General features: G+C 33.7%; 1 pseudogene; it reads right to left on the bottom strand.

Annotated features, from left to right (window-relative positions):
- The window catches only part of LOC100922108, an 85,850-nt pseudogene extending 66,227 nt beyond the window's left edge, over positions 1-19,623 (bottom strand).
- Positions 19,624-19,951: the final 328 nt, after the last annotated feature.

The raw sequence follows: 19,951 nt of genomic DNA, 5'->3' as shown, positions 1-19,951 counted from the left end.
AGAGATAGACAGAAGGTAAAATATATTATTTGATTGAAAAATGAAAAAGGTTTTGAATAAACAAAGCAAATAAAGTTAAAATTAGAAGAAAAGCAAGAAATTGAGAAGATCTTTGCAGCAAGTTTCTCTGATAAAGGTCTCATTTTTAAGACATATAGGAAATCAAATCAAATTTAAAAGAATAAGAGTCAGTCTCTAATTCATGAATGGTCAAAAGATATGAATACAGAGTTTTTGGAGAAAAAAAAATTTAAGCTATCAATAGTCATATGAAAAATATGTCCCACAACTAGCAGGATGATTTCAGAGAGGCCTGGAGAGACTTACATGAACTAATGCTGAGTGAAATGAGCAGAACCAGGAGATCATTATACACAGCAACAATAAGATTATATGATAATCAATTCTGATGGACATGGCTCTTTTTAACAATGAGATGATTCAGACCAGTTCCAATTGTTCAGCGATGAAGAGAGCCATCTACACTCAGAGAAAGGACAGTGGAAATAGAATGTGGTTCACAACATAGCTTTTTCACTCTTTTCATTGTTTGTTGTTTGCTTGCCTTTTATTATGCCTTTTTTTTTTTTACTGGTTTGATTTTATTTTTCTTGTGTAACACAATAATTGTATACATATATATGCATATATTGGATTTAACATATATTTCTACCATGTTTAACACAAAAAAAGAAAAAGAGAAATATATTCTAAATCACTAAAATTAAAGAAGAGCAAATTTTAAAAATTCTGAGGTCCTACCTCAAAACATTAAGATTAACAAATTTAACAAAAAAAGGAAAATGATAAATGCTGATGGTGGTATAGAAAATGTCACATTGTTAGAGGTGATAGATAACTAACCTAATCATTTTGGAAAGCAATTTGGAACTATGCTCCCAGTGTTATTAAATGGTATGTTCATTTTGAATTAGTGATACTGAACTAGGTATATATCCCAAAAAGATCTAAAAAAGAGGAAAAGGACACAAATGTACAAATATATTTATAGCAGCCCTTCCATGATGGCAAAGAATCAGAGATTAAAGTGATGACCATTAGTTGGGAAAAGACTGAACAAGATTATTATATGAATGTGGTAAAACCCTATTGTATTGTAAGAATTAATGAAGGAGATAGTTTCAAACAAATCTGGGAAGACTTGTATGAACTGATACAAAGTAAAGTGAACAGAAGTAGAACAAGTTATACAATAATAATGTCCAATGACTTAGGAACTGTGATCAACACAATGATCAACCATAGGTCCAAAGGAATTATGATAAAACATGCTATCCCACATCTCAGTAGGCAGACTGAGGCATAATTTTGGTGGTGACATGGCTCTAATGAGGCCAATAACTAGTAGTTATTGTAATTAGTAATTAGGTTTTTTAAAAATTACTCTTTTTTTATTCTGTCGAAGAAATTTGGAATCCTGTATTTGACTTGCCTTTTTCTTTAATAGTTTTTCAGCCTAGGATGAGGTACCAAAAAGTAGTTCTGCATGGATAATTAACTCTCAGCTAAAGAAAATAAAGGGAAAAAATTATGCAGAGCTTATCTTCCCAAAAAGGGAGGAACCTTTGATTGTCACCTATGCACAAATAAGTTCAGAGTCTCAAATTTGAAACAGAGATACCCACATCATAAATTCTAGCCCTTCCCCTCCCCAACTTCCCAACTGCTACTGGTAAATAGTGGAAAGCTAGGTTTGGGTTGGCACTTTTACTGAAGCACAACATAAAAAAACCAACCAACCAAAAAGCCCTAACTGTTTTGCTTGATGGGTTTTGTTTTTCTTTCTTTCTTTTTTAAAAGCTTTTTATTTTTCAAAACATATGCGTGGACAGTTCTTCAACATTATCCCTTGCAAAATCCCATTCTCCCTTCCTTCCCCCACTTCCTTTCCTAGATGACAAGTAATCCAATATATGTTAAATATGGTAGAAATATATTAAATCCAATATATGTATACATATTTATACAATTATCATGCCGCACAAGAAAAAAAGAGAAGCAAAATAAAATGCAAACAAACAATAACAGAAAGTGTGAAAATATTATGATGTGGTCCACACTCAGCTCCCACAGGCCTCTCTCTCTGGGTGCAGAGGGCTCTCATCCTCACTGAACAATTGGAACTGGTTTGAATCATCTCATTGTTGAAGACAGCCATGTCCATCAGAATTGATCATTGCATAATCTTGTTGTTGGTGTATACAGTGATCTCCTGGTTCTGCTCATTTCACTTAGCATCAGTTCATGTAAGTCTCTCCAAGCCTGGAGAGGAAATCATTCTGCTGATCTTTTTTTACAGAACAATAATATTCCATAACATTCATATATTACAATTTATTCGGCCATTCTCCACCTGATGGTCATCCATTCAGTTTCCAGTTTCTAGCCACTAGGAAAAGGGCTGCCACAAACATTCTTGCACATGTGGGTCCTTTCTCTCCTTTAAGATCTCGTTGGGATAAAAGCCCAGTAGTAACACTGCTGGATCAAAGGGTATGCACAGTTTGATAACTTTTAGAGCATAGTTCCAAATCACTCTCCAGAATGGTTGGATGTATTCACAATTCTACCAAAAATGCATCAGTGATTCAGTTTTCCCACATCCCCTCCAACATTCGTCATTATCTTTTCCTGTCATCCTAGTCAATCTGACAGGTATGTAGTGGTATCTCAGACATGTCTTAGTTTGCATTTCTTTGATCAATAGTGATTTAGAGTACCTTTTCATATGACTAGTAACAGTTTCAATTTCTTCATCTGAAAATTGTCTGTTCATATCCTTTGACCATTTATCAATTGGAGAATGAGTTGAATTCTTATAAATTTGAGTCAATTCTATTTTAGAAATGAGGCCTTTATCAGAGATGGAGTTTGTTTTTCTTGCTTTTTTTTCCAATGGATGAGGGAGAGGGGGAAGATGAGAGGGAAAGAACTCGGAACTGAAAATAAAATTAAATATAATTTTTAAAAGTGGAACAAATGTGAATGAATTATGAGAAAGACATCTCAAAGATGTGGGGGGAGATAAAGTAGAGATCAAGGAAGGTTCTTGATCTTTGGGCTATAATTTACTAGACAATGATATGAAGTATTATGGATGAATAGAGCTAGAGGACCTTAGTAAAACCTTAATCCAACTCCTTCAATTTACAGATGAAAAAACTAAGGCCTTAGAGAGCCTAAATGACTTAAACAAAAATCACCGAACAGAGCTGGAATTTAAACACAGGGCTCAGTTCAATTCCCTTATTTCATATGAAATCAGTGGCCTAGGGAGGATTGTCCTTTCCCATGTAGACAGGGTCTCTTGCTTTGGGCTCACATATATTGGCTACAATATTGATGCCAAAAAAGAACTTTAGGCATTTTTCTCATCTCTCTGGATTTTTAAGCTAAGCCCTCATAATTACAGGGAAAATCTACAGCAAAACTTAGATATAGCTCATATCTAGGACGTCCCTAAAAGAGATTAATGAAGTCAATTCTAGAAGAGAAACTCAATGTATAAAGTAATTATCAAAAATAGAATTTATTTTTTTCTGTCTTTTTAAATAGTGTTTTATTTTTCCAAACACATACAAAGAGAGTTTTCAACATTCGCCTTTGCAAACCTTGTGTTCCAAATTTTTCTCCCTCTCTCTCCCCCTTCCCCTTCCCCTAAATAGAAAGCAATCCAATATAGGGTAAGCATGTGCAAATCTTCTAAACATATTTCCATATTTGTCATGCTCCACAAGAAAAAATCAGATCAAAAGAAGAAAAAAAAGCAAACAACAAAAACAAAAGGTGAAAATATTGTGCTTTGATCCACGTTTCAAGTCTCCATAGCTCTTTCTTTGGATGTGAATAGCACTTTTTATAACAAGTCTATTGGAATTGCCTTGAATCATCTCATTGTTGAAAAGAGCCAAATCCAATACAGTTGATCATCACATAATCTTCTTGTTGCTGTGTACAATTTTTTTTTGGTTTTACTCACTTCATTTAGTATCAATTCATGTAAGTCTTTCCAGACTTTTGTGAAATCAATCTTATCATTTCTTATACAACAGGAATATTCCATTACATTTATATATCATAACCTATTCAGCCATTCCCCAACTCAATTTCCAGTTTTTTGCCACTATAAAAGCTACAAATATTTTTGCACATATAGGTCCATTTCCCTCTTTTATGTAATATTTGGGATACAGATCCTGTAGAAACACTCTTGGACCAAAGATACTACACAGTTTATAACCCTCTGGGCATAGTTCCAAATTACTCTCCAGAACAGCTGGATCTTTTCACAACTCCACCAACAATGCATTAGTGTCTCAGTTTTCCCACATCCCCTCCAATATTTATTATTAGATAGCTATTTCACCACAAAAGAAATATTTTTTTAAAAGGCTCAGAAGTTCACATTAACAAATACTTAAAACATAATTCAATAACATTTTACAACTACTATACACTCCCAGGAGGTATGGACAACTTTGTATTTTATATACATCTCAAAATGTACAGTCTGAAACATTCTCAAGGTCTAGCTCTTCCTACTACCCAGGCATGACTTTTTAATCTTTCCAAGTTTAATTAAAGTAATCTTGTCAGTGACCTTCTTCTCCAAAAAATGGTGAAGAACTTCCTGCTAGCATTGACTTAGGAAATGAGGAGCTTTTGAACTCAAAGCAGGGTAAACATTCATCTCTCAGGATTGCTATTTGGTGTATTCAGAGAAAGAAACACAAACCAAAAGAAATAAACAGGGATAAAGGAGGGAAGGAAAAAGGAAAGAAGGAAAGGAGAAAAAAGGAGGAAAAGAAAGAGAAAAAGATGAAAGAAAGGAGTAAAGGCAAGAAGGAGGGGAAGGAGAGAAGGATGGAAGGAAGGAAGAAAGGAAGGATTTATGGAAAGATAGAAAGAGAGGGGAAAGGAAACAAAAAAAGAAAGGGAGGAAGGAAGCATTTATTAAGCTTTCTACTGTGCTAAGTCTTTTACAAACATTATCTCATTTGATCTTTATAATAACCCTGAGAATATTATTATCCTCATTTTATATTTGAGGAAAATGAAGAAGACAGAAGTTAAGAGACTTGTGCAGTCACATAGCTAGTAAGTATCTGAAACCAAATTTGAATTTAGGTCTTCTTGACTCTAAATTCAGTGTCCTATTTATTGGGAAACTTAGAAGGGAGAAACTAGGAATAAGAGCAAATACTTTAAGTGAGATCATATGCCTGTTTTATGTGTTGTTTGATGCTAATAGTCATTTGAACAATTTTTTTCATAGTTGTGTTGTAGAATTTTGTATTAATTTGACATGGGAGACACTTTATTAGAGAAGAGCTTTTAGAGGGACATTTATTTTAGAGAGCAAGATGTTTTAAAAAATACATACTATGTTTAAAATTATTGTATATCTATAACCTACATCAGGTTGCTTGCTGTCTTGGAGAGGGAAGAAGGAAGAAAGAGAGGGAGAAAAAATATTTTGGAACCCAAAATCTTATAAGAGTGAATGTTGATCCAAGGGTTCTGATAAAGGCCTCATTTCTAAAATATATAGATAATTGACTAAAATTTGTAAAAATACAAATCATTCTCCAGTTGATAAATGGTCAAATGATATAAACAGATAATTTTCAGATGAAGAAATTAAAACCATTTCTAATCATATGAAAAAATGTTCTAAATCACTATCAGTGAAATGCAAATTAAGATAACTCTGAGGTACCTCCTCACACTTCTCAGATTGACTAAGATGACAGGAAAAGATAATGACAAATGTTAGAGGGGATGTGGGAAAATTGGGATACTAATACATTGTTGGTGGAGTTGTGGATTGATCCAACCATTCTGGAGAGCAATATGAAACTATGCTCAAAGGACAATCAAAATGCCCATTTCCTTTGATCCAGCAGTGTCACTATTGGGCCCTTATCCCAAAGAGATCATAAAAAAGGGAAAGGGACCCACATATGCAAAAAAAAATTTTTTTGTAGTGGCAGGGAATTGGAGGCTGGGTGGATGCCCATCAGTTGGAGAATGGCTGAATGAATAATTTATGGTATGTTAATGTTATGGAATATTATTGTTCTATAAGAAACAATCAGCAGGATGATTTTAGAAAGGCCTGGGGAGACTTACATGAACTGATGTTAAGTGAAATTTGTGGAATCAAGAGAACATTTGTACACAGCAACAATGATTATGTGATCATCAATTCTGATGGATGTAGCTCTTTTCACAATGAGATGATTTAGCCCAGCTCCAATGGTCTTATGGTGAAGAAAGCCATTTCACCCAGAGAGAAGACTGTAGGAATTGAGTGTGAATCACAACATAGTATTTTCACTTTTTTTTTGTTCTTTGTTTGCATTTTGTTTTCATTCTCATTTTATTTTTCTGTTGTGACCTGATTTTTTGGGCAGCATTGATAAATGTGGGAATATGTATAGAAGAATTGCACATATTTAACTGGTATATTAGATTACTTGGTGTGGAGAGGAGAGATGGGAGGAAGGGAGAGAGAAAAAAATTTGGAGCATGAAGTTTTGCAAGAGTGAATGTTGAAAACTATGAATATGTTTTGAAAATAGAAAGCTTTAAAAATTAAAAGAAAACAAAAAAGTGAATGTTGAAAATTATCTTTATAGATAATTAGAAAAATTATTAAGTTGAAAAAATACATATGAAAGAATACTGTAGTCTAACACTCATAATGTATAATTATGAAGATTTTATCTACTATAGAAAATCACCTACAAGATAAAGAAATTAAAAGCATTTCTAATCTTATGAAAAGATGGTCTAAATCACTATTGATTAGAGAAATACAAATTAAGACAACTCTGAGACATCACTACACACCTCTGAGATTGTCTAAGATAACAGGACAAGATAATGATGAATGTTAGAATGGACGTGGGAAAACTGGAAAACTAATATATTGTTGGTGGAACTGTGACTGGATCCAGCCATTCTGGAGAGCAATTTGGAACTATGCTCATAAAGTTATCAGATTGCATTCCCTTTGATCCAGCAATGTTTCTACTCGGCTTATATCTCAAAGAGAACTTATAGAAGGGAAATGGACCCACATGTGCAAAAATGTTTGTGGCAGCCCTCTTTGTAGTGCTAAGAAACTGGAAACTGAGTGGATGCCCATCAGTTGGAGAATGGCTGAATGAGTTATGGTATATGAATGTTATGAAATATTATTGTTCTGTAAGGAATGACCAACAGGATGATTTTAGAGAGGCTTGGAGAGACTTACATGAACTGATGATGAGTGAAATGAGCAGAACCAGGACATTATTGTACATAGCAACATCAGTATTATAGGACAATCAATTCTGGTGAAAGTGACTCTTTCCAACAATAAGATGATTGATATCAATTCCAATGATCTTGTGATGAAGAGAGCCATCTACACCAGAGAGAAAACTGGGGGGACTGAATGTGGATCACAACATAACATTTCACTCCTTTGGTTGTTGTTCGCTTGCATTTTGTTTTCTTACTCATTTTCTTTCCTTTTTGATTGGATTTTTCTTGTGCAACAAGAGAATTGTATAAATAGGTTTACACATGTTGGATTTAACATAAAAAAAAAAAAAAAGAAAAGAAAATCACCCGCAAAATCCTGCCTGTTCCAGTTTTATAGTTTTGCCAAAGATATCCATAATGCATGCATAAACTGACTTCATCAAAATTTTGTATTAGTGGAAAAGTGGGCATGTGATTCAAAAGATGATCATGTTTAATGTGGTATATTAGATTACTTGTTGTGTAGAGGAGAGATGGGAGGAAGGGAGAGAGAAAAAAATTTGGAGCATGAAGTTTTGCAAGAGTGAATGTTGAAAACTATGAGTATGTTTTGAAAATAGAAAGCTTTAAAAATTAAAAGAAAACAAAAAAGTGAATGTTGAAAATTATCTTTATAGATAATTAGAAAAATTATTAAGTTGAAAAAATACATATGAAAGAATACTGTGGTCTAACACTCATAATGTATAATTATGAAGATTTTATCTCCTGTAGAAAATCACCTGCAAGATAAAGAAATTAAAAGCATTTCTAATCTTATGAAAAGATGATCTAAATCACTATTGATTAGAGACTGGGGGGACTTCTCAATTTGCTTTTGGTGGGGGTGTGTAAAAGCTTTTTTTTAGAAATTTCTTCTCTTTCAGATACTTTGGAAATTATTCTACCTTTAAAAGTTTCTTGTTTTATGAGTTTCTATAAAACTTTAACTTGAGCCTCAGTTTCTTCATCTGTAAAATAGAAATAATCATATTTCTATGGTGGGTTGCAAAATGTCCAATTTGCAAGAAAAACCACGAAGGTGGAGCTCCAAACCAGTAGCACTTTATCAAAGGATTCATGACTTCCTCTAATGAAGTAGACCTCAGATCTTCCTCATGATCTGAGTTGTTTCCTTTCCCCGGTCCTTACTTTTGTAAGGTTTGATTTCCAAATATGCAAAAGAGGCACAGTAAAATATAGAATCTCACTGGTTGATAGACTTTGATTTTGACTCTCCAAGACAAAAAAGAAATAATGCATCAGCAGAGGTGGTCACAAATTGGGCAAGGTAAGAGTCATCTCTGCTTATTAAATGGTCATAAGATGGTCACCTGCTCCTGTTGGACAAGGGAGGGTGATATGGAGGAACAAAAACAAATTGGGGAACTTTCCAAAGAATCAAGGCATCCCTTTCACACTGAGTTTGAACTTGGAATCTGAACAAAACAGGATCTTTGTCAGCATTCTGGAGACTGCACAAGTGAGCTTCATAAATGTAAACAAGTAGCGAACAATGGATTAAAGATCGAGGCTGGTTATAAGAACCTATCTTATTTAATTATCCCTATATTATTTTTATAAAATATCAAACTGATTAATACTGACTTGATTAGAGTAGGGGTCCAAATGAAATATTTCTCACAATATTAGTTACCTCACAAAGTTGTTATTCCTTGAATTTAGCAAGGCTCAAATTGTTATATGAATGTGAGTTAGATTTGGTATTATCTTTTACTTTCCTCTCTCCTTTACTTTTCATTTCCAATAAATTATTTCTTCTGTTGCCTTCTCTTGTTATTATTTACCAGAGTTTTTTTTTTTTTTTATTAGAGCATATTTAAAGAGACCTGCCACTTATGAAACTGGTTTTGGAGAAAGGACTTTAAAAGGAAGATAATGATGGACAGAAGCAGCTACACCCAGAGAAGGAACACTGGGAAATGAGTGTAAACTGTTTGCATTTTTGTTTTTCTTCCTGGGTTATTTTTACCTTCTGAATCTAATTCTTCTTGTGCAACAAGAGAACTGCTCAGTTCTGCACACATATATTATATCTAGGATATACTATAACATATTTAACATGTATAAGACTGCCTGCCATCTAAGGGAAGGGATGGAGGGAGGGAGGGAAAAGTCGGAACAGAAGTGAGTGCAAGGAATAATGTTGTAAAAAATTACCCAGGCATATGTTCTGTCGATAAAAAGTTATATTAAAAAAAAAGGAAGATAAATAAGATAGTTAAAATAGCCATAATTCATGCACTTATTCATTTATTCAACAAATATTTTGGAGTACCTCCAATAGGTAAAATATAATACTAGGTACTCTGCAGGGGTTCCTTCTCCAAGATTAGCAGAATAAAATGTCGTTATTTTTATATTTCATTTTCATTTTCTTTTCTCCAAGTAATCACCTCGCACCATCCTGCTTCATTTTTGTGGAGGGCTTCACAAAGCACTTTTTAAATAAAGTGTCAAGGATTAGTGTAAGAATTGTGCAAAGTTCAGTGACTTTGGGGTTTGGTTTCAAATTGCCTTCCTGAATGGCAGAACCAATTGACAGCCACACCAATAGTTTAATATGTCTTCTTTCCCACAGTCTTGTCAGCATTTGAAGTGATCGGTCCATTGTCCTCTGCCCTGGTCAGACCACAGCTGGAGTACTGTATTCAGTTCTGAACATTACATTGGAGTCGGAACACTGATAAGCTGGAGCCTCTCCAAAGGATAAACAGAATGGTGAAAGGCTTTGAGTTCATTGTTTGTGGGAACTAGAAATGTTTCACTTAGAGAAAAGAAAACTTAGAGGTGGCATGATAGCTCTTTCCAAATATTTGAAGGGTTGTCATGTGTTTGGAAGAAGGATTAAACTTTTTTTGTTTGGCTCCAGAGGATAGAACCAGAAGCAAATTGTGGAAGTTGTAAAGTTTGTAAAAAAAATTAGCTTAATGGAAGGAAAAAAATTCTATTAAAACTGTAAAAGTGAAATGAAATATGTCAAAAAGTAGTGAGTTCCCCCTTTCTGGAAATCTTCAAAACTGCAAGTTACTTAACTTCTTTCTATTTCAGTTTCCTCATCTGTAAAATGGGAATTACAATCAATCTACTCCACAGGCCAACTGTGGAGTACTACTCCACAGTTATGAGTAACTACTCCACAGTTATGAGTGCCAAATGAGAAAACTTTATATAAAGTACTTGGCAAACCTTAAAGCACTATATAAATGCTCTTTTGCACAATTCTAGTGTACTTGTGTAATCATTTGCATTATAGTTACTTGTGTTTGTGTCTAATCATATTAGAGCTATTAATTATGTGTATGAATTTGAACAAATCATTTAACCACTCTACTACCTCTTTATGTTGTAAGGGTTAAATTGCAGCACTTTGAATGAAATTGGATATGGGCTCTGTCCACTTCCAGAGGGACATATGCTCTGGAAAGTATTAAACATATTAGAACAATTGGACATGTTAGATGGTTCTGCATATGTAATGTTTGAGTCATTCTTCTGTTTATTTTTTATTTTTATTTTTTGGTAAGAGGTGAAGGGGCTCTGGATTTATGGTTTGTGGACATTATTTGCAATCTACAGACAACCTGTAGGGAGTTGAATGGGACATTTACAGAATAAGTGAAAGTGACTTGCCCAGGGTCACATAGTTTGGTATGTGTCTAAGGCAAATTTTGAACCTATATATTCTTAACCTTGAGTTTCGTTTTCTTTCCACTTCTTTTATAAAATTACTTTGTTAAATATTTTCTAATCACATAAAAATTTTTAAAATCATTTTTAAAAACATTGAGTTCCAAATTCTCTCCTTCCTGTCCCCTTCCCCCCACCTTGAGAAGGCAAGCAATTTGATATTAATTATACATGAGAAAACATTTGAAACATATTTCCAACTGAGTGGATGTCCATCAGTTGGGAAATGACTGAATAAGTTATAGTATATGAATATAATGGTACATTATTTCTTTATAATAAAATCAACAGGGTGATTCCAGAAAGACTTGGAGAAACTTACATGAACTGATACTAAGGGAAGTGAGTAGAACCAAGAGAACATTGTACACAGCAACAAGAAGATTATGTGATTATCATCTCTGATGGGTTTGGCTATTTTCACCAATGAGGTGATATAAGGCAATTCTAGAAGACTTGTGATGGAAAATACTATCTGCATCCAGAGAGAACATGAATATGGATCAAAGCACAGTATTTTCATTTTTTGTTGTGGGGTTGTTATTTTCTTGTTTTTTTTTTCTTTCTCATTTTTCCCTTTTGATCAGATTTTTCTTGCATAGTATGACGAATATGGAAATATGTTTAGAAGAATTGCACATGTTTAACCATTATTGGATTATTTGCTGTCTAGGGGAGAGGAAAGATAAGGAAGGAGGGAGAAAAATTTGGAACACAAGGTTTTGCAAAGGTAATGTTGAAAACTATCTTTGCATGTATTTTGAAAAATAAAAAGCTATTATTAAAATTTTATTTTAAAAAAAGAAACACATTGGCTATGTTGGAAAAGAAAACAGACAAAAAAACAAGAAAAATAAGGAAAGTTTATAAAAAGTATGATTCAATTTGCATTCAGAGATCATCAGTTCTTTGTCTGAAGGTGGATAGCATTTTTCATCGTGGGTTCCCATTCACTTCCAAGCCACATTTTACATTTTCTCCCCATGTAATATCCTTGCCATTCAACCGTTTCTATTTATACAACCACCACTATGGTCCATATCTTCAGCACTTGTCACCTAGACTATTGCAAGAACTTCCTGACTGGTCTGTCTGCCACAAGCTTCTCCTCATTCTAATACATCCTCCACAAAACTGCAAAGTGATTTTTCTTAAGCATATATATGACCATATGATTACTCTATCTAATAAACTCTAGACATGTTCTATTGTTTAGAGGATAAAATGTAGACTCGTTGTTTGGTCTTTCAATTCTTTGGTCCCAATTTATTTTTCCCTACTCATTATACATTGCTCTGTTTCCCACACTATGAAGTTCTATACAAATTGACCTACTCTCTGTTTCTCACAACAATCCACTACTCATCTTCACTGATTTTCACTGGCCATCCTCCATGCCTAGAATGAACTCTCTTCTTCCTCTCTACTTTAAAGAATCCTGTTGTTTTTTTTTTGTTGTTGTTGTTGTTGTTTTGGTTTTGTTAGGCAATTAGAGTTAAGTGACTTATCCAGAGTCACATAGCTAATATCAAGTATCTGAGGTCTTATTTGAATTCGGGTCTTCCTAACTTCAGGGCTGTCCTCTATCCACTGTGGCATCTAGCTGACTTAAGAACCCTGTTTTTCCAAGATGTAGGTCAAATACTATCTTCTACATTAAATCCTTCACTCATCACAACAATTGTCAGTACTCTTCATCCTAAAACTACTTTGTATTCAACTACTTTGTATTTATTCTCTTTATATTTATTCTTTAGAATCATGTGTACTTATTGTCTCCCACATTCGAATATAAATTCCTTTGAAGTATTGTTGTATTTAAGTATTGATTATTATGTTTGTGCTTCCCCAGTGCCCAACACAGTATCTGGAACATAGTTAAGTGCCTAATAAATGTTTACTAATATATTTACTTTATGCTTTCTTTCTTTCATTAGTCCTCTGATTGATATGTTTAAGGTATATTTGCTTTATTATTCTTTTAAGTGCTAGTAATGCTCCTGGTTCTAGACTTTAAGTAGAGTCATTCCATTGGGAGAGTATTTTCAGCAAATGAATTGCATAATCCCAGGGAAATTTCATAAGACTGTTTTCATGTGACTTTGTAATCTTTATTTGAACATGTTTTTGTTCTTTACCTTTAGCAAGTACCTGAAAATATCTGTTCTAAAAATTCTCAGGACTGCCCATGTTGAGATAAAACCAAGTGGCAATCATGGTTAGCTCCTCAGTTGTCTAACTCTTAGAAGTATACCATAGGTTCTCAATTTAAGTGAAACCACAAAAACAACTTTCAAAAATTCTGCATATGCCATTTTAGCTTGATAATTGAATAGTTTATTTGATTACCTTTACATTCTTCAGTGACGAGTGGTAGGTGGCAAGGTGCCTGATGGATGTTGCCTTAAGTTATACCAAGGACCTTGAACTTGGCCTAAGGGTCTTTTACCAGTCAGATGAATTTTGTCATGCCTTTATTTCCATGCCCTCTCCTTCAAAGCTTTCTCATGCATCTCTTCCTCTATTAGCTACTATTTTCATTGCTATATTGAATGTTCTTTATTTAAAGTTCGATATATATATATATATGTGCCTTGAACTTTTTAAAGAAAGGCAATAAAAATGACTGAAAAACAAATAGTATATGGAATAAATGTACCACCCCTAAGCCAATCTTTTACCTGTTTTAAATTCTCAAAGTTAGTTTCATGTGGGGGCAATATAACTATATATATAAAACAATTTTAGATTCTAATCCATGAAACTATTTTAAGTGAGTTCATTGCTACTTCCCTATATTCAGTGGTAAATTTAGTATATCTTGAGGTACCTGGCATAAAATTCCCAAATTTGCTTCTGTGCCTCTTTGACTACAAGGGAGGACTATGGGTGGTAGCAGTGCTCCTCTCAGATCTCTTAGTGGGGTAGAAGACATTAGTGGTAGTTGCTGAGGATTGATCCCATTTGGGAATAGTTTCCAAACAATATAGGGAATTTTTTTTTTCCTGTGCCCTATGTAACTTTAAAAGGGGTATGTATGGAGAGATGTTTGGGTTACCAAAAAACTAGATGGTCTCTACTTTATTTTCCCTCAGCTTTTCCCCTTAGCTATGCCAGAGGATGTAACTTTTCCTTAGTCCTCATTCCTCTTTGGGGGACCAAAAGAGAACCAAAAAAGAGAAAAGGGGAGTAAATTTGTGTGAGAATCTATCTTTTGCCCAAGCCTTCTTTTCCTAATGCCAGTTTTAATTCACTTATACTTAGGAAGGAATCATCAGGTCCAAATTTCTAAAGTTTGTTATACTATTTCTATAGCTTATCAGAATATTGAAAAGTGATAAGATTCCCTCTCTTATGTCTCTCTCCACAAGTCTCCAAAACTCCAGGTAAGAGATAAGTTTTCTAATGATTTAGATGAATAGCCTAAGCCTCTGTCCCTTTCTGTCTGTCTTAGGTATCTGCCGTGTTATCTCTCTTCTTGCAACTCCCCCGTCATAAATAATGAAATACAGACTGAAAAAATTAGGATCAATTTTATCTGCATCTGAGTCAGCATTTGTACTAATTAAAATGGAAAGTGTAAAAGGATTCTAAAGAACAGGAAAACATTGAATTTAACAGCTGCCCTTTTGGGCAGAAAGAGAATAGATCAGATATGATTCTTGCTGAGTGGAGGGACAACAGTAGATCCTAGTTAATTCCAAAAACAAACCATGCCTCTGCCACCCCACCTCCAGCCTGTTCTTTTCACTCTCCAGTTTGCTAGAATCTCAAATGTATTGCTTTCTCAGCATTTCCATTCACACATGTTGCATACTTTTTCCTCTTCTACCTACTTTAATATCTGTCTGTCTATCTATCTATCTATCCATACATACATATACACACACATATTATTTTCCCACAATTACATTAAAATAGTATTTTAACATTAAAAAATTTGATTTCAAATTCTCTCTCTCCCTCCTTCCCACTCCCTTCCTCCTCCCTGAAATGATAAGCAATTAGATATAGGCTTATAAAAGTACAATTACATAAGATATTTTCATATTAGTCATTTTGTACAAGAAGACAAAAAAGTGAAAAATGAAAGTAGTCTGTATTTAAACAATATCAGTTCTTTGTCTGGAGGCGGATAGTATGCTTCATCATTAGACCTCTGATATTATCTTAGATCATTGTATTGCTAAGAATAATCAAATCATTTATAATTCTTCGTTTAACAATATTACTTTTACTATGTACAACATTCTCTGCTTTCTATTCAGTTCATTATGCATCAGTTCATGTACATTTCCCCAGATTTTTCTGAAATCATCCTGCTTGTCATTTCTTATAACACATTATTCTATTCTATCACAATCATATACCACAGCTTGTTTAGCCATTCTCCAAATGATGGCCATCCCTTTGATTTCCAATTCTTAGATATTGCAAAAACAAGCTGCTATAAATATTTTTGTACAAATAGGCTCTTCCCCCCCCCCTTTTTTTTGGGGGGGGGAATGTATTTGGAATATAGATCTAGAAATACTATTGCTGGATCAAAGGTACCTGCTTTTGTTGTTGTTGTTTTTTAAGGAAAAAGGAAAAGCCAACTTTCACTTTCCTGGGCCAGTGATGATCTTGCTTTTTCAGAGGCTCTCATAGACAAATGCTGAAGACTGTTCTGACTGCAATACATTGGTCTTCAATGCCCCCTAATACCTAATGATCTTGGCTACATTGATTTTTCCATTTCTCTGCCATCTTTCTGTGAGTGGAATACAATTATATAGCTGGAAAGGATCCTAATTATTTCTTATGAAAATATTTTAGTTGTGGAAATTTACAATTCAAGAATTTATAAACCAAAAGATGCAAATAATTATTTTTATTTGATATATTTAGGATTTAATAATATTTGCAACTAGAATTTTTAAATGATTTCTAGATGAAAATAGCTAATTGTGTACAAAAGTGGATTAGCTATTTTACAAATTTACAAATTTAGATTCGAATCAAAACAATGCTTTTACATTCTTTTGAAAGTAAATTGAGTGATGACTTGGCTTATCTCTCTGCCTTTGGGAAGGTAAAGTATATTCTGATATTTTGTGATACTTTGTGATACTTGTGATTTCAAAGGTCATGGACTCTTAGACCTGGAGTCTGGACAACTGAATTTAAATCTAACGTCAGACACTTACTAGCTGTAAGAGCTTGGGTTCAATATGTAAAATTAGATTATATTTATGAAGCATTTTTTAGTTTCTTTGTTCAATCATAATTTATTTGTGATGCAGCTTAAGGAATTTTTAAAATGTAACTCTCTTGAACTGACAGGTATGGTTACATCTATAGCATTTTGCATGTTAGTTTTTGTTTCTGTTGTTCTTATATGGAGGACATAACATAGAATCTTGTTAGCAAATATTCTTCTAGGGAAGAAGTCACCCCACCCCTTTTTTTCCCCAGCACCCTCAACCTAGATCAGGAATCCCTTGAGATTATGCATATGTGTACCTACAGAATTATCTTATTTGCTTTTATTTTTAAATTTTAATTTCACTTATTTTTATATTTATATTTTATTTGTTTTCTTCTTCACTTTTGTCACCCCTATTGTAAAGTATTTTGTGAATCTTAAAGCCTTGGATATGCATATTACAATCCATTCAAACTTGCTCTCCTCTATGTCTTTCCATAAATCATCTACAGTAAAATCTGCTCAAATCAATGTGAGCCTTCATAGATCTCCTGACATCAAAGTGATAGTGGAGCATATGGGGATAGTTCCATTAGTTATTTTCTTATGCTTTGTCCTTGACTCATTTCCTTTCCTACTTAATAGCTACAATTTACATTGTGCTTTAAAGGTAAGTATACTGAAACAAAAGAGAGAAAATGGTTTGCTCAGAGTGTCACAGCTAGTAAGTGTCTGAGATCAAATTTAAACTCAGATCTACAAGCCCTTAAGCCCAGCAACTCTATGCATTGTACCATCGACCTGTCTCTTAGACATCTGGTACTAGAACATATCTCACTTCTTTAGTATGTCTTCCTTTACAATATCGTGCAGCTTTCTCACAGGGAAGATGCATCTCTTTATTTCCCTTAGGGTCACTCACCATTTTAACTTGTTGGATTCTGGATGAATCACAGCCACCAAAATATCCATGAAAGATTATTGACTCAAAAGAGATAGACCTTTGTTTCAGGACGAAACATAAAGTCATTAAAAGTGAGGTGAAGAACACTATCTAAGCCACTACTAAACTTCTATTCAATTCTTTTTGCTGTTTGATCCTTTCAGTTGTGTCCAACATTTTGTGACTCAATTTGGGATTTTCTTGGCAAAGATACTGGTTTGCCATTTCCTTCTTCAGATCATTTATAAATGAAGAAACTGAGGCAAAATGGATTAAGTGATTTACTTCAGGATTATATAACTAGTAAGACTTAAGAATTCCTAGCCAACACACTGATCAACATGATTCTAGAGAACTGAAGATGAAGCATGAGTAATGGTGAACTGATATGCAGAATGAAACAAACATTTCTGGATATGATCAATGTGTTCATTTGTTGTGTTTGTTATAAGGATTTTAGTTTTCTTTTCAGTAGGATGAGTCAGTAGAGAGAGAAACAAATACTTGATAACTGAAAAAAAATCATTTTAAAAGGAAACTAATGATATGATGCTTATCTAGTTTAAAAAGTTAGCCTGTACCATTTTTTTAAAAAATTATTCTTTCATATACCCTGGTAAAGAAAGGCCCAAATTTCATAGCCTCAGGAAATTTTTAAAAATTTAAATTAAAAAAAATTTTTTTAAAAGAACCACTATCAGAAGGAGCAGCGAGTCAGGAGTCATGAGATCCAATTCTAGCTTCCATTCTTATGATGCTGTATGATTCTCCAAGTCACCTGAGATGAGTCTATTTTCTCATCAGTAAAATACTTACATCACATTTCAAGGATAAGTACTTGAAAATCAGAATAAATGTGTGTGATTTACTACAACCATTGACTTCTAGTTCTGATTTAATAGGATATAAATCAAGTCTCTTTAGGTTTTAGTTTCCTCATCTGTAAAAAGACTAGGTAATACTAACATTTTCTTCAAATTCTGGAATCTGTTTCTTAGATTCCTCAAATTTTTAAATATTATGCTTATAATGGCTTTTTTAAAAATTTTACTCATTGGATTCTACTAGACTGTGAGTTTTTGAGAGCAGGGCTGTGCCTTTTTTTATCATATCTCTCATTGCTGTAATAGGCATGTAATAGGCATTTAATAAAAGTTTGTTAAATTGAATTCTCGGTAGCTATTAGAGAGAGAGAAATAAAAGAGAAGAGGAAAGAAATATACAAAAAAGGCATAAGGACTAAGATTTTTAGTTCAAGATGTTAACTAGAAAGGCATATTGATTTATTATGAGAATACTATATAATCCTGGTTCATTATCTTTCTTTTAGCAGAGGATGAATTCTAAAATTTTATTAATTAATAATAAATTAATAATTAATTTCTTATGATAATGAAGATATAGAATGAAAGACTAATTTTTTCAAAGATATAAAAATTGGATTGGCTAGATGTATTCATAATAGTGTTGCAAGGTGTTGAAAACTAATTTTAGGAGCCCTTTATCTTCTTCCTGCCCTGTCTCACTCCCACAACTGAGAAACCATGAATCTTGAGTTAACCCTAGACTCTTAGTATCTTGAGTAACTTAGCCTTAGGAATTTTCCTTTAAGTCAAAAATTCTCTAGGTACTCACTGTTTTGTTTAATCTGAAGTATGTGTTTCCTTAAAAAGTTTTCCTAAAGTATCAAGGTGCCTGGCACATAGTAAACACTTAATAAATGCCTGTTGATTGATTTTTAAAAATCTGACCCATGCTAAGGAGAAGGACTTTACAAATTAGTGAATACAAATTTGCACTACTGAAAGTCTAGAAGAGAGTGTGGGAAAACAACAATAAGACAATAAAAATTAGGGCTTTGCTTCACATTGAGGCTTTGTAAGAGAGTTCAGAGAAAATGAAGGTAGGAATGTTCCTCTCACTCTTGTTCTTTCCCATTTAACAAGTGAGGATCCCCATTTTTCTAGCTGCTATTTCAGTCCAACACTTACACCCCTAGAGACCTTTTTATTACCTTAGCTGATTGTGTATCAAGGGCATCTTTGAGCTGTGGGTCAATTTACTAGTTGTCAGCAGCAATCCCCTGAACACGTACAAAATGCCATTTGCTTTAGTCTTTTTCCTGAGAATTAAACCTTCCATATTTCACAGTGCCTGAAGGTTATAGCATATATTTCTTTATTCTGAGACTCCTCCCCTATCCTTTTTCTAATCAGATCCAATATTTGGACAAGTTTAAGTTTAATTGAATAATAAATAAGAGGAAGTAAAAAAAAAAAAACTCAGGGAAAAAAAACAGCCTCCAGGAATAAATGATTAATGTGTTGTCCTTCTCAAATAAAGATTCTGTTCCTGACTCACCAGTGGTTGGGTATTTTGCATTAAGCTGTTTTTCTACTGGTAGAGAATCTTTCCAAGTAGGCAATTTCTGTGGCTGTAGCTCATGGGTCATTTCTTGAAATGTCATGCTCCACTGAGATTTGGGTTTTTCTTGAATTTATGGCCCGAATTTCTCCTTTGTTATTCCAGAAGCATTCTGTTTCTCTCTTCCTCATTGCTCTCACAGATTTTTGAATGATGAATGACTCCTGTCTTAAATCAGATCCAACTTCTTTATTGTTCAGGCTTCATACTGCTTCTTAAGGGAATTCTGGCTATCTGTCCAGACCTTCCTTTTCAATTTGCATGGAATATTTTCCTTAACAGCCTTATCTGAAAATGGCAATTTAAGACACATCTAGCAAATATGCTGATTTATATTCCCACCTACTCTCCTAGTATTAGGGATTTTGTCA

Source organism: Sarcophilus harrisii, chromosome 1 (assembly GCF_902635505.1).
Source record: "Sarcophilus harrisii chromosome 1, mSarHar1.11, whole genome shotgun sequence".
In the NCBI taxonomy this organism is placed as follows: domain Eukaryota; kingdom Metazoa; phylum Chordata; class Mammalia; order Dasyuromorphia; family Dasyuridae; genus Sarcophilus; species Sarcophilus harrisii.
This window is presented reverse-complemented; position numbering and strand designations above follow the sequence as displayed.